This window comes from Bubalus kerabau, chromosome 4 (genome assembly GCF_029407905.1).
Source record: "Bubalus kerabau isolate K-KA32 ecotype Philippines breed swamp buffalo chromosome 4, PCC_UOA_SB_1v2, whole genome shotgun sequence".
NCBI classification, from domain to species: Eukaryota; Metazoa; Chordata; class Mammalia; order Artiodactyla; family Bovidae; genus Bubalus; species Bubalus kerabau.
The window spans coordinates 137,192,031-137,208,118 of NC_073627.1; the positions used below are offsets into that span (position 1 = coordinate 137,192,031).

The 16,088-nt window shown below is 50.5% G+C and overlaps 1 pseudogene; it reads left to right on the forward strand.

Moving 5' to 3' along the window:
* Positions 1-2,703: 2,703 nt before the first annotated feature.
* On the forward strand, positions 2,704-15,920 carry LOC129651647 (rho-related BTB domain-containing protein 2-like; annotated as a pseudogene).
* The last annotated feature ends 168 nt before the right edge of the window (positions 15,921-16,088 follow it).

The window sequence follows — 16,088 nt, forward strand, 5'->3', positions numbered from 1 at the left end:
TAAACTCGACGTAGTCAAAAGCAGTGGGGAGTTCGCGGCCCTTGCCATCCACGTAGGGCTTCATGTGGGAGACGCAGTAGTCGGCTTGTTCCCGAGTCAGGTTCTGGTACAGCTCCTCCTTGGTCACATAAGGCTTCCCTTCGGAGCTCAGGGCCCGGAAGGCACTCTCAATCTCCTCGCTGGACTTGACGTTCTCGGTCTCGCGGCTGATCATAAAGGCCATGTACTCTTGCAGGGAGACGTGTTTCTTTATTCAGAGTTTGGTCAATTAAATTCATTCATTTATTCATTCAACAAAGTCCTCCAGATATGCCAGGCACAGTGCTAGAAACACACATAATTAACAACACAGTCCGTAACAGGAGGGCACTTCAGCTAGTCAGAGATACAGGCACAAAAACAGAAACTTAGAAAACAACATGGGGGACTTCGCTGGTGGTACAGTGGATAAGAATCCACCTGCCAATGCAGGGGACATGAGTTTGATCCCTGGTCTGGGAAGATCCTAAGTGCCTCTAAGCAACTAAACCTGTGTGCCACAACTACTTAGCCTACACTCTAGAGCCCAGGAGCTGCAACTACTGAAGCCCATGCCCCTAGAGCCTGTGCCCTGCAACAGAGATGCCACCTAACCGCAGTGAGACGCTCATGCATTGCAACGCAGAGTAGCCCCCACTTGCTATAAGGACAGAAAACCTCCCACCCGCCCAACAACAGAGATCTAGTGCAGCCAATAATAATAAAGTAAATGAAAGCAAACAATCTGGCACAATAAATGATAGGAACACAGGATTACAGAAGGATAAGGAGCGGCACCTAATCCAGCCTAGAGCAGGAAGGAAGGAAGAGGAAAGAAAGAGATTGGGAAAGTCTCCCGTAACACAGCAGTGCCTGAATAGAATATTAACAAGCCTGCCTTCTCCCTCTGTAAACCTCACAGTTCAGTTCAGTTCGGTTCAGTTGCTCAGTTGTGTCTGACTCTTTGTGACCCCATGAACTTCAGCACACCAGGCCTCCCTGTCCATCACCAACTGCCGGAGTCCACCCAAACCCATGTCCATTGAGTCGGTGATGCCATCCAACCATCTCATCCTCTGTTGTCCCCTTCTCCTCCTGCCCTCGATCTTTCCAAGCATCAGGGTCTTTTCAGATGAGTCAGTTCTTCGCATCAGGTGGCCAAAGTATTGGAGTTTCAGCTTCAATATCAGTCCTTCCAATGAACACCCAGGATTGATCTCCTTTAGGATAGATTGGTTGGATCCCCTTGCAGTCCATGGGACTCTCAAGAGTCTTCTCCAACACCACAGTTCAAAGCATCAATTCTTCGGCGCTCAGCTTTCTTTATAGTCCAACTCGCACACTGGAATAACCATAGCCTTGACTCGACGGACCTTTGTTGGCAAAGTAATGTCTCTGCTTTTTAATACGCTGTCTAGGTTGGTCATAACTTTCCTTCCAAGGAGTAAGCATCTTTTAGTAAATCTCACAAGCTAAGAATAATGTATTTTCCTTCTCATTACTCTTTTTGCCAAGTCCTAATGGCTGTAAATCATAGGAATGAGAACTAGAAATAAATGGGGAATGCAACAAGGTATGCATATTTATACAACAATAATGAGGCATTGTCAATAAGCAGGAGAAATGACATGGGGCATTGTGCATCATAGAGGCATTGCAGAGTTTGAAATATCTGCAATGTTTGTACTTTATGGCTGAAGTTAGGCTGCTTCAGTATCTGGCCAAAAACATATTGGGGCATCGGTATAGAAATAGCACAGCCATGACACACTGATGTTTAGGTGATACTCTGTTCTTCAGACTCCCCAGAACCAGAGGATTTCTGCAATCACACATTTACAGGAGATACTACATTTAAAATCAGAAAGCAGGAGCTAGGAAAAAAACTCAAGATCATAATGTAGAAACCTTTACTTCACAGAGGAGGAATCTGAGAGGAAACCTGCCTCTCTGAGTGCCTGCAGCTCTTTACCAATAGACATGAAACCAGAATGCAGGTCTAGGTGATTTCTTTCTTTCTTTTTTAATGGAATAATATCTAAGTGTCGAGCTATGTGCTGGGTACAAAATATGAAATTTATACTCACTGATACTTCTCTACTGTCCTCCACCCAACCTCCTGCCACAATATCATACAATCTCATTCATAAATATTTTTCCCACAAAAGAAACACTGCGTGTTTTAGGGATACAGAATTTTTCTAAGTTATAAAATACATCACCATATACTGTGGGGAAGGGGTGTAGACATGAGCTGGAATGGGACCTGAAGAGGAAATAAAATTAAGACAAAGCTGGAGGAGGAGAGCAGATGATAAATGAGCTGCCTAGGCAGACACCTCTCTTCCCAGGAGAGTGGGGACCAGCCCCCGAGCAGACTCCGCCTTGGGATCTCTCTCTGGCATTCCCCAACCAGAAGCCCTGCTGCTGGAGGATGGAGACACCAGGAGGAAGACCAGAGATTCACCCAGTGGAGCTGTGCCTCTCAGCCTGAAGGGACTCCTGTTTCCTCGGGCCCATGTGGAGCCTGTGCCCGGAAAGCTACCCACTCCCTTGTCCTGCTCTCTGCTCAAATGCTCAGAGAGGGGGCAGCCCCGGCAGAGAAGAGCTGCTGGCCCTGGCCCTCAGGGGCTGGTGTGCGAAGTTGTCTTGACTGCTTCTCTTCTCTCCCTCAGGTCCCAATTAATGGATTCTGACATGGATTATGAAAGGCCAAACGTAGAGACCATCAAGTGTGTGGTGGTGGGGGACAATGCTGTGGGCAAGACCAGGCTTATCTGTGCCTGGGCCTGCAATGCCACCCTCACCCAGTACCAGTTGCTTGCTACCCACGTGCCCACGGTTTGGGCCATTGACCAGTATCGGGTATGCCAAGAGGTAAGGTTGCAAGTCTATGGCCTCACTCATCTGGGCTTCTTCCCCAGGGATCTCTCCAGAGGGGCCTTATGCTGAGCTCACGGAAGCCCTTTAAAGGTTGAGTAGAGGCAGCTGAAGAGCACAGATCCTTGGGAGAGGCCTGAAGGGAGCCCACTCCAGGGGAGGAGTCCCCAGCCTTTTGTGTTTGTCTGAGCAGAAGCCTGGGGCATCTTGTGTAACATAGCCCCCAGTAATGGGAAGCCCTGGAGCTGGGAAAGGGGTGGTGCTTTGGAGAGATGAGAGCTGCCAGGAGAAAAGAAACTGCTGGCTAATGATACCCAAAGACCCAAGGCTGGGAAACATCTGATGGCAGGTACAGCTGGGAACAAGGATGGGCTCCTTGGGAGATCGCATCACTCCCGTGACTGTCTGCCCTCTGGAGTCTCTTCTGTCCTGGCCAGCTCTTGTTAGGGGACTCAGGTGTTCTAGGACACACAGAGGGAGACACTAGTTGTCCCTCAAGCCCCCATGCTGTGGGACCCAGGAGTGAGCTAACCCCACCCCAAGTTGGCATGCAGGGCCCCCAGGAACCATTGCCTTCGCTTCCCCCGCCTCCCTGTCCCACCCCGCCCCCTCCCACCCCCACCAGATGCTAGAACGTTCCCGAGACGTGGTGGACAATGTGAGCGTGTCTCTCCACCTCTGGGATACCTTCGGAGACCACCACAAAGACCAGCACTTTGCTTATGGGAGGTAGGGAAGGCCCCTGCTGCCTGCAGGGAGCCAAGTGGGTGGGGTTTTTCCCCGAGGTATGAGGACACTCTGTGAAACTGAGTTAAAGGAATTTCACTCTGTGAAACTGGGAGGAAGGAGTGGAGAAAACAGCCTTGGGAGACCCTTGACGGGAAGGCAGCCCGGGTTGGGCAGGGAGCCGGCTTTGCAATCAGGAGGCCAGGTTTCAGTTCTCCCCTGTTAACCAGTAACGCTGGGACTTTGAGCAATTAGGAAGGCTGTTCTGAGATGAGTTTTCTCAGATGAGATGGTAAAAGTGGTCATGTCTAAATCTCAAGAGAGCTGTGAGGTCAACCCAAGAGTCTTTGAAAGCTCTCAAGTGCTAACTTGGGGGTATAGAAATAGGAGGTGCTATGATTACATGTTTTGGGGAAGATCACGTGAGCTGATCCATATGACAGTTGTGGGGCTGCAGTGTAGGGGTGCCGTTGGGTATGTGTTCTCCCTTGTTCCAGCAGCAGGGAACCTATCACTAGCTTTTTTTGCCTATAACCTCACTCTCTCCCACCCCCAGATCTGATGTGGTGGTTCTGTGCTTCTCCGTTGCCAACCCCAACTCCCTCCACCATGTCAAGACCACGTGGTACCCAGAAATCAAGCACTTCTGCCCCCGAGCACCTGTCATCTTGGTGGGCTGCCAGCTGGACCTGCGTTACGCTGACCTGGATGCTGTCAATAGGGCCAGGAGACCCTGGCTAGGTAGGGAGTCCTGGTGCCTAGGGAGGGAAAGGTGGCAGATGGGGAAGGGGAAGAGGGGGTGGAGGGAGGTTGTGTGTCTCTCAACTCTCTGCTCAGCCCTGAGAGAATGCACAGAGCCTCACTTCTCTCCCTCCATTTGAAGCAGATTCACATAGGGGGCCAGTTAGAATGATCATTCTTTCATCCATCCATCCATCTATTACACACTGAGTGGGCAATACTGGGCTAAGCATCATGAGGAGAGAAGGAGAAGGAGAGGTAATCTTTGTATGAAAGGAGCTTATAATCTTGCTGGGAGACGAACTGGATAGGTGAATATGTTAAAAACCAGCATGCTAATTGCCAGAGAGGCAGTCAGCCCTCCCACTACTCTGAGCCGGGGAGATCACCCAGGCCTGCCATAGAGGCCTACCTACCATGGAGGGCTTCCTGGAAGAAGAAGGGCTTAGAAGTCAGCCTTGAAAGAATGGTAGGATCTGGCCAAACAGAGGAGAAAGGGAGTGGAAATGAGCAGGGCAGGAACGGGGCTTAGACCCAGATCCTCAGCAGGGACGCCCCCAGTCAGGAGAAAAACACACAGGATCGGGGGAATGCATCTCCCTGCCCCCCAGCCCTCCACCACCGACATGAATTTGGCTTCCCTTCTTGAATGTGCCAGGCCCATGAAGCCCAATGAGATCCTTCCCCCAGAGAAGGGCCGAGAGGTGGCCAAGGAGCTGGGTATCCCCTACTACGAGACGAGTGTGGGCGCAGTTCGGTATCAAGGATGTCTTCGACAACGCCATCCGGGCAGCGCTTATCTCCCGCCGGCACCTGCAGTTCTGGAAGTCCCACCTCCGCAATGTGCAGCAGCCCCTGCTACAGGCACCTTTCCTGCCCCCCAAGCCGCCGCCCCTGCTCATTGTGGTGCCCGACCCCCCCTCCAGCAGCGAGGAGTGCCCCGCCCACCTCCTGGAGGACCCGATGTGTGCAGATGTCATCCTTGTGCCTCAGGAGCGGGTGCGCATCTTCGCCCACAAGATCTACCTCTCCACATCCTCCTCCAAGTTCTACGACCTGTTCCTCATGGACCTGAGTGAGGGGGAGCTGGGGGACCCTCGGAGTCAGGGGGTCCCCGCTCAGAGGACCACCGGGGTCACCCTGATCAACACCACCACCACCACCATGGCCGGGACTTCCTGCTCCGGGCAGCCAGCTTTGACGTGTGTGAGAGCGTGGAGGAGGGCGGGGGCTCTGGGCCTGTTGGGCTCCGGGCATCCACGAGCGACGGGATCTTACGGGGCAATGGGACAGGGTACCTGCCTGGGCGGGGTCGAGTGCTGTCTTCCTGGAGCCGAGCCTTTGTGAGCATCCAGGAAGAGATGACAGAAGACCCACTGACTTATAAATCCCGGCTGATGGTGGTGGTGAAAATGGACAACTCCATCCAGCCAGGGCCGTTCCGGGCTGTTCTCAAGTACCTGTACACAGGGGAGCTGGACGAGAATGAGCAAGACCTCATGCACATCGCCCACATCGCTGAGCTGCTTGAGGTCTTTGATCTGCACTTGATGGTGGCCAACATCCTCAACAACGAGGCCTTCATGAACCAGGAGATCACCAAGGCCTTCCATGTCCACCGGACCAACCGGGTTAAGGAGTGCTTGGCCAAAGGCACCTTCTCAGGTATGAAACAGGCTTAGGAGCTGGTGTCCCAAAGGCAGGGGACTTCCCTCCAGGCTCTTTCTGCAGAATCTGGGTTGGTCCGAGTAGCATTCTGAGTCATCTCAGCCACTGATGTCCTGGAGATACTGCGGCTCTGCTCCTGAAACCTAGAGCCCCCAGCTTGAGATTGTGGTCATGTGGTGCTCACAGAGTGTGGCTTCAGGAGGAAGCAGTCATCTGGGAGCAGTGTCGACCCGTGGGGCTGGTTGTCCCATATTCTTTCACCCCATCCTCACGTGATGCATCTTCTCTCACTCAACAGATGTGACCTTCATTCTGGATGATGGCACCATCAGCGCCCACAAGCCCCTGTTGATTTCTAGCTGTGACTAGATGGCTGCCATGTTTGGGGGGCCACTTGTGGAGAGTTCCACCAGGGAGGTAAGGCTAGGATGGAAACGGCTGGGAGGGAGAGAGGTTTACTCCCTTTCCATCTGAGGCATCTGTTACTTCACAGTACTTCCTTCAGCCTTGACTCTGTACAAACCACCAAGTGATGGGCCCAAGAGAAGTTTATGAGATGGCTCCTATAGTCATGGACTTTGCAATATACCAAGATGGACCATTATGGTCACATCCTAGCTCTATAGTTGAGAAAAAACTTTTTTCTTAAAGCAGTAAGAACAGATTTTTATTCAGAAACTATTGCAATAGAGGAAGAGAGACCTCAGTATAGAAGTGGTTTTAATTCTTAATTGAGCATGATCAAGTGGGGTTTATAGTCAAGGTGTAGGGTGGGAGTCAGTGGGTAGAAAATTACTAAGAGGAAACATCAGGAGTCAGTGGGAGTTCTAGCCAAATCAAGACTGGAGTTCAAGTCTGATCTCCTTTCTGCCCTTCTCTGAACTGTGACACTGACTGTCCATCCCTCAGCCTTGTAGTTAACAGTGTCCTCCTTTGTGAATCTACTTAAAGTTCCAAGGGTCCACACCAAGTTTCTCCAGCTGATCTGAGGTTTCCCTTGAGTATGGGGATGAGGTCTTTTATTTCTGCTGAGTACCCTTCTCAGCTCTGGTCCCTTAGTCAGTGCTCAGCAAACACTTGAATGAAAAGCTGAACAAAGAATGTTAGAGCATAGCATCCTATAACCCTGAGAAGGGATTTCCTAAGATTTCTGGGTCTGGAAGATCCTTTGGAGGAGGGAAGGGCACCCCTTTCCAGTATTCTTACCTGGAGATTCCTGTGGACAGAGGAGCCTGGCGGGCTACAGTCCATAGGGTCACACAGAGTCGGACATGACTTAAGCGACTTAGCACACACTGGAAAGGGAGTCCTTCTGGGAGGTGAAGAGGAGAGTTCGAGGTTTGAGTTGCCTCTGCTCCCTGAAGCATGAGTGGGTTGAGATGTGCAAAGTGTGAGATGGGAACTCTTCAGAGCCACAGAAGCATCTGTAAAGTTCCAGCCAATTCCCAGTGCAGCCTGGAGAGGCTGGCGGCTGATGAGAAAGCAGTTTTTGTGTTGGTCCCACTCTGGAGAGATCCCAGAGGCCCAGAGCTGTAGCTTTGAGCAGCCCAGAGAGACCAGCTGGTGTTCGCTCCATTCATCCACATCCCACTTGCACTGCTCCCCGAAGGATAGAGTGGGGCTGGGTGCAGGTGACCAGAAGGACTCCTTCATGGTTCCTCCAAACCAGAAAGATGCTAACGCGAGTCCAGGTCCTTTTAAAAGCTGTTGGAGCCCTGCTCACAGGTGCTCAGCAGATGGGTTCATTGCAGGCTGTTGGTGTGGGAGATTAGCCTTTAGGGAAGGAGGGGTTCTGAGCAGGTCCAGGGACCGCAGAGGGGTGGCAGCCTGTCTATGGGAGACCAACTGTCCAGGCCAGAGCCTTCTGAGTTCTTCGGAACTGCTGCTCTTTCCCTAAAGCTGGACCTTGCTGCAGCCTGCTCCATTCCTTCCCATTCACAGGTGGTATTTCCTTAAACAAGCAAAAGCTGCATGTGGGCCATGCTGGAGTACCTGTACACTGGCATGTTCACCTCCAGCCCCGACCTGGACGACATGAAACTCATCATCCTGGCCAACCGCCTCTGCCTGCCGCACTTGGTCACCCTCACAGGTAGCTAAGCCCAGGGGAGGAGCCTCCAGGGAGGAGGAGGAGGAGTCAGGGGATCCCCTGGGAGTCATGATTTCTTCTCTCACCTGTCTCCTCCTAGGGGACAGGCCACCAGCACCAAGGGGATATGTTAACATAGCGTGAGATACATCTGTGCATATTGGGGTTGCGGTGAGGACGTGGATGTAAAGAGATGTGTGAGAGGGATGCTTGGTGGGGTCACCTTATAGGTCTCTCTAGAGGTTATTGCGGTGCAGCAAGTGGGCACCAGTAGATGCCAGGGCTCGAGGTTCTCAGCTTGGCCACACTCAGGCAAGCTTAAGAAGCCAAAAAGAACAGAACACCATTCCTCATTCCTACCCTTGCATCTCCTCCTTCTGCCTTTCCTTTTTCTTCCCCTTTCTCATTTCCTTCTTCTCTTCCACCTTCCCTTTCTCTTCCCCTTTCTCATTTCCTTCTTCTCTTCCACCTTCCCTTTCTCTTTCTTCTTCTAGAAACACAGTAAACATTGACCTAATTGTTGGTCACTCCTAATTCTTTGATTCCTGGAAGATCCTGTGAGCTAGAGCTCAGGTTTCAGGATGGACCAACCCCAGAGGCTTGGGTGGAGCAGGGACTGGGGCAGGAGGGAGACAAGGAGCAGCACTTGGGGTGCCAGGGCAGGAGGAGAGATGGTGCAGTGCAGATGAGAAGCCGTCTGGAGCCCTTGGTGCCCGCCGACAGGTGGAGCTCCTGAGCTGGAGTCAGCATGTGCGTTCCTTTGATGTTGGTGTTGGTACCTGTACTGGCATTGATGTCCAGGTTAATGTCCTTGGGTGGGTCGGCGGCAGAGAGCAAAGCCTCAGATACTGAGCTGAGGTTCAGGGAAGGACCTGGTGTTAGACCTGCTGTGGCCCTTGGCAGATGATCAAGATTGGGACTTGGCTATGAGGGAAGCAGCGATCCTATGATGATAAATGAGTTGAAAAGTGGCGCCTGGTCCCTGGAAGAGGTGGAAATGATAGACCAGAATCAAATATTAAGAGCTGAGCCTGCAGAGGCAGGCCAGGGGACACCGAGGGCTTTAGGGCAGGGAGTAAGAGGCTTCTAGAGATTTCAACTGCAGAATTCCCTGGTGGTCTGGTGGTTAAGGCTGCACTTCCACTGAAGGGGGCACGGGTTCGATCCCTGGTAAGAGAACTAAGATCCCGCATGCTGAGTGATGCCACCAATAAGTAAATAAAAAATAAATAAGATCACAGCTGCAACAATTTGAAAAAGTGGTACAGCATTCCCAGAACACAGAAAACAGTCTAAACTCTTAGACTAAATAACTTTTGAAAGACTTGCTGCAAAGAAATGGCCCAAATGAAAAAAAAATGTATTCAGGTGTTTCTTTAAGTTTGTTTCATCATAGCAAGCAATCAGAAACAAGTCAAACAGGCACACTGGTTAAGCACACGTGGATGGATTTTGCAAGGTAGCCATTAAAAATGTTACCTCTCACTGCTGCATGGAAAGGCTTATAGAAAATAACATTGAATGGCCTTTCCTTTGAATTGCTTCATAATCGCTAAAAATCATCTTTAAAAAATACGTTTCTATGTACCTTGTCAAGGAACAGTGGAAAATGCCAAATGTTGTATAATAAGTGACATGTTTTGTGATATAAGCTTACTATGAAGTTATTAGTTTAAGCTTAATTTTAAAATGTTAAATATTGCACAAAACATGTCATATGTGTTCATCTTAATAAATTATTACAAACCAAAGTGGCCCTTGCTCGCCACAACGGAGCCCCCAGTCTGTCCCTCTCAACCATAGGCCCTCCCCACCCCAGAGTAACCGTTCTGCCTATTGCGCTAAGATTTGATGAGAGCTTTTCCTTACTCTTCTTCATAGTTATGTCATCCAAGTGTGCATCCTGAAACACTATAGCATGATTTTATTTTTTGTATATCTTTTAAGGTTTTTTTTAATCTGTAAGTACCTTGTCTGTTAAAAACAAAAACAGAAATTTCCCTTGCGATATGTTGGAAAAACCCTCTGATCCAGGGAACCTAGATTTATTTACTGATCGCCTTTCTGTATCCACCATGTTTCCTTCCTATCAACTGGCCTTCAGGTCTAGAGGCTAGATTAGATCCAGTCTTCTTTTGGTGAGACTACATTTTGTAGGCTGTTTCTGCTTTTCATCAAGAAACAGATCATCTGCTTTTCTCTCTTTTTGTGGTGTTAGCAGCCTTTGAGTTTTATTGCCTGGATCCATTTATTTATTAAGTGTTGTGAAATGGTAATATTCCAGGTCTTTTTTTTTTTCTTTTTTAATCTGTTAGAATACTTTCCAAAGGAGGGAAACTTTCCCTCACCTATAGTTTGATTTCCCAGTAGAATAGTTCAGGTAGGAAAGGCAGGTGAATATGTGGCATTTTAATTTACCAGTTGTTTTTCTTTTCTCTCATATTCATGTACTTATTTGGCTGCAGTGGAGTCTTAGTGGTGGCATGAAGGATCTTTAGTTGTGGCATGTGGGATCTAGCTCCTTTACCAGGGGTTGAACCTGGGTCCCCTGCATTGGAAGTGTAGAGTTTTAGCCACTGGACCATCAGGGAAGTCCCTGTTTACCAGTTTTCAAGACACACATTTGTTTCCTATCATCCTTTGAGAGTGACCAGTTGATTTTTTGTTATTAATATTACATGTGATTATGAATTTTTGGACTTGAACATACTCTATTGGTTTTTAGTTCAGGTCACTTGCTCAGTCGTGTTCGACTCTTTGTGACCCCATGGACTGCAACATGCCAGGCATCCCTGTCCATCACCAACTCCTGAAGCCTACTCAAACTCATGTCCATCACGTCAGTGATGCCATCCACCCATCTCATCCTCTGTCGTCCCCTTCTCCTGCCTTCAATCTTTCCCAGCATCAGGATCTTTTCAAATGAGTGGGTTCTTCACATCAAGTGGCCAAAGTATTGGAGTCTCAGGTTCAGCATCCGTCCTTCCAATGAATATTCAGGACTGATTTCCTTTAAGATTGACTGGTTGGATCTCCTTGCAGTCCAGGGGACTCTCAAGAGTCTTCTCTAACACCACAATTGAAAAGCATCAATTCTTTAGCACTCAGCCTTCTTTATAGTCCAACTCTCACATCCATACATGACTACTGGAAAAACCATAGCTTTGACTAGATGGACTTTTGTTGGTAGAGTAATGTCTCTGCTTTTTAATATGCTGTCTAGGTTGGTCATAGCTTTTCTTTCAAGGAGCAAGCATCTTTTAATTTCACGGCATCAGTCACCATCTGCAGTGATTTTGGAGCCCCCCAAAATAAAGTCTCTCAGTATTTCCATTGTTTCCCCATCTATTTGCCATGAAGTCATGGGACCGGATGCCATGATCTTAGTTTTCTGAATGTTGAGTTTTAAGCCAACTTTTTCACTCTCCTCTTTCACTTTCATCAAGAGGTTCTTTAGTTCTTTGCTTTCTGCCATAAAGATAGTGTCCTCTGCATATCTGAGGTTACTGATGTTTCTCCCGGCAATCTTGATTCCAGCTATCGGTTTTAAATCATTGCAATTAGCTTTATGGAAACTCAGATACTCTGCTGTTCCTTTAACCTGTAGAAGTCTTCTCGAGTTGGCTGCAGAGTCTCTAGAGGAGCTTTCAATGCTCTGGAATGACAAGATGTGCCAGGTTCATTGTGTACATTTCCTGCCCCATACCCGGTATCAGCCATTTCTCTAGGAAGTCTTGGCTTCCTGTAGTTGGAAATGGGATTTCAAGGCTACAGTATTTGCATTAGCAATGCTTTTGCTATTGGGATGGCTGTTGTTTCTAGGTCTTTTTCCATGGACTCAGCTGAGACATATTACTTTTAAAGATAAAATACTTTATCAGTTTATACTGCTACAGTTAAAATTCAGAACTCAAAGTGTTTACTTCTTCCCTAGAAAGGTCTTAACATGAAATGCAAGGTTAGTACACAATTTGTTACAAAATTTAAATTAAAATGAACAACTTGATTTAATCCTTAGTTCTAATCGATAGTTCTCAGCAAATTTGAGATTTAATACCCCCTCCCATCAGTATCAATGGCTGATTCTCAGGGGTGGGGGCTTTCACCCCACCTGTATAACTCCTTGCTGCAACATATGTAGCTTAAAAAACTTCATAGGTTATTCTAGTCTCCGCCTTCACTTCCCACCTCCTCTCCAGTGGGAAAGTCTTGCTCCAATCCTGGTTTTCTCACTGGTAGGAGCCGACTTAAATCTCCTGTGGCCTTTCCTGGCCTGTTGAGACTTGCCCTGGACCTCTCTTTGCCCTGCTGTGGGCCCCTGCTGGGGTCGGGGCGGGGATAAACAAGTGCCTGTCCACTCCTGTGGTTCTTCAGCCCATTCCTGGCTGTGTGTGTGTCACAGAGCAGTACACAGTGACTGGGCTGATGGAAGCAACTCAGATGATGGTGGACATCGACGGGGACGTCCTTGTGTTCCTGGAACTGGCTCAGGTAGGATGGCAGGGAAGGAATCTCTCCAACATTCTCAGCTCTGGGCTCTGCCTGTTGGCAGCAAATGGGGAGGGTTCTGGAGGTGATGGGTAGGAAGGAAACCCATTGACAGACTTGGTTCCCCCAGTGGGCAGACCCATCTTATCTTGCAGGCCAGAGGATTCACCCCAACATGCCAAGAGAAGAGGCTGGCTGTGGCAGGAAGGGACGGAGACTTCAGGCAACCGTTGGGCCGGAGAGGGAAACCAGAGCCCTGTATAGACGTGGTTGCTGCCTGCTGGGGTCATTTAAGGCACACTGGGGACTCTCCATCTAAGATGGACTTCCTTCCTCCATTTTCCCAAGTGATAGTGTCAGTTGCTCAGTCATGTCTGGCTCTCTGCGACCCCGTGCACTTTAGCCTGCCAGGCTCCTCTGTCTATGGGATTCTCCAGGCAAGAATACTGAAGTGGGTTGCCATTTCCTCCTCAAGGGGATCCTGCTGACCCAGGGATTGAACCCAGGTGTCCTGCATTGTGGGCAGATTCTTTACTGTCTGAGCCACCCAAAACAGGCAAGCAAAATCTCCCCTATGAATCCTCAGGGTGCCAAACATTCTAAAGATTAGTTTATGAAGTTAAAATATGGCAGATATGCCTGGGAGGCCAGCTCTCTAAGCCCGGTTGTCAGCACCATAATGCAGGCTGCTCTGGTCCAGCATGGAGGATGAGGGGTCAGACCTGAGGAGGGCAGACCCAGTAAGAGGCTACCTCATAGGACTGTGGGTTTCTGGGGCTGCTGGGGGCAGGTCACGGGTGAGGTGGTGGTGGTGGTGGGGCCAAGGAGCAAATCCATGTCATTCCGTCATGGTTTTGTGTGGCCTTGCCTCTCGAGGTGGGTTCTTTGTGACTCAGGGCCTTTGCCCACCTGCGCCAAAGCTCTGGCTCTGAAGGCCAAAGTAGACATCTGTGTGCAGACCTTGGCCCAGGGGTCCCAGCACAGACACGCTCCTGTCTGTTCCCAGTTCCACTGTGCGTACCAGTTGGCTGACTGGTGTCTTCACCACATCTGCACCAACTACAACAATGTGTGTCGCAAGTTCCCCCGAGACATGAAGGCCATGTCCCCAGGTGAGCATCCCCAGCGGCATTTGTCATCTCCCTCTCCTTGGGTCCAAGCCTCTGACCCAGGGCGCCCAGAGGCTGCCAAAGACCCCTGTGGGTGGGGAGTAGCCTGCAAACATGCACCCAGCCCAGCGGAGGGGGTCCTGGAAAAAGCACTGGTGTGGAGGGCGGCCCCCCCGCCCCGGCCCACCAGAGACCTTGGGCAATTCACTCTGCCCCTCTGAGCTCCTGCTTTTCACAGGTACAGTCAGACTAGAGGTGATATTTTTTAGATGTTTGTGGACCAAACTCCACATTAAGAAAAACATTTTTGTTTGTTTGTTAATTTTTACAATGTTGGTTGGTTTCTGCCAAACAACAATGCAAATCAGCCATAATTATACATATATCCCCTGCCTCTTGAGCCTCCCTCCCATCCCCACATCCCACCCCTCTAGGTTATCAAGAATTACATTGTATCTTGTGACCTAGTACACGTATTGAAAAATTCATCAGTTGTTTTTAATACTGTTCACGACTCATGACATTAATTTCATAACCTAGGAATGGGCACAAGTCACAGCTTGGACAACACAGATCTGGGCATCCTCTGGGGTCCCTGCAGCTTGGTCTCTGCTTAACTGATGTCTCAGGTCCTGGCGCCTGACAGGAAGCCAGGGGTCCAGGATTCATGGGATCCAGGGAGAGGTGTGGCTGGCCTCCCCCAGTTTCTTCACTGGGCACCGTCTGCTCTGCTGTGACCCTCCTCCCCACTAGTGCTCTACCAGGTCTCCCACTCCTGCTCTCTCCTCGTCACCCTTCTAGCATTTTCTTTCTAAAGCACAGCTCCAACTGCCTCACTTCCCTGGCCCCAAACTTTCGTGGAGCCCCCACACCTTCTAGAAGAAGTCCAAACCCCTCAGCCTAGCCTTCCCTCCCATCTGACCTCCTGCATACCCCCCACCCCCCACACCTCCCCTCTCAGAACCTCATCTCTGCCAGCTGCACCTGCTGTCGGCCCAGCCAGGCTGAGCATCTTCTTGCCCACAGCTCTTCTCACCGTTTCTCCCTCATCCGTTGTTGCAGCCTGCTTTATTCTCCAAGCCTTGATAGGATCTTCCCTCTGCCTTTGAAGAAAAACGCAAGTGGAAATGCCTTTCCCCAGTGTGGACTGTCGGCTCCACTCCTTGGGCAACTGACTCTCTTTGGGGGCTCAGTGAAGGCAGGGCTTCCACTTCTGGTCCCCAGGGGTTGGCATGTGGGCCTAGGAGGACCAGAGGCATGTTCCATGGCAGCGGGGCAGGGTTGGGAGTCCCTCTGCCCCTCCTCCTGCGTCTTCCTCACCCAGCTCTACTGCCGTTCTGCCCCAGAAAACCAGCAGTATTTCGAGAAACACCGGTGGCCACCCGTCTGGTACCTGAAGGAGGAAGACCACTACCAGCGGGCCTGGAAGGAGCGTGAGAAGGAGGACTATCTGCACCTGAAGCGGCAGCCCAAGCGGCGCTGGCTGTTCTGGAATAGTCCGTCCTCTGCGTCCTCTTCGGCCGCCTCCTCGGCGTCCCCATCCTCCTCCTCGGCTGTGGTCTGAGATGCTGCCACCCTCTTCTGACCCTGCTGCTGTTGTCCCCACTTGTCTTTGCCCCTCTGCTCCTCCGCATCGCCCCTTCCACCTCCCAGGGACAGAGGACTCGCATAACCAGGACCCTTTGCGTGGAGCTGCCCTCACCAGCCAACATAGCTCAGCACAGAGAGGAGGGAGCCTGGCCTCGTGGACCAGAGCAGTGGCCCTGTGCAGAGGTCCTGATTCCATGGCTGGCCGGGAGACAACTCTTGGAGGCGGGCATCGGGGAGAGAGCTGAGGACTGTGGCATCTTGTCTGTGGGTCGCAGAACCCTAGCATCAAAGGGGAAACTCTCCTGCTGGGAAGCTGTGTGTCCTGGTCTGCGCAGGCGGCCCCCTCCCAGGGAGCAGCAGTGGGCAGGCAGGGTCCTACCTCTGTTGGCCCCACGTCTCCATTTATGGACTTGAAGGGTTATAGAGGCTTTGTGGGCCTTTCCACGTGGAGCCTACTCAAACCCTCACTGGAAAAGTCAGGGTAGAAATTAAGCCTTCAGAGCCCAACTCCAGGCTTCCACCTCTGTGGTGCAGCTGCCAGAAGCCGCAAGCAGAAGGCTTGCCCTCTGCCAGCATTGCTTCCGGGGCTGTGGGCAACCAGGCCTGAGAAGGTGGCAGAGGTTTTCCAGAGCTTCAGCCCTGGAAGCAGTGCTTCTTGGTGCAGTGAGAAACTTCTCTTTCCCCCCATCCTTTACCGCTCAGGTTTGGTGATGGAAACAAAAGGAAACACTGGAACAGGGGGAGAGAAAGTAGAGGGTGATGGGACCTGAGTACAGCAA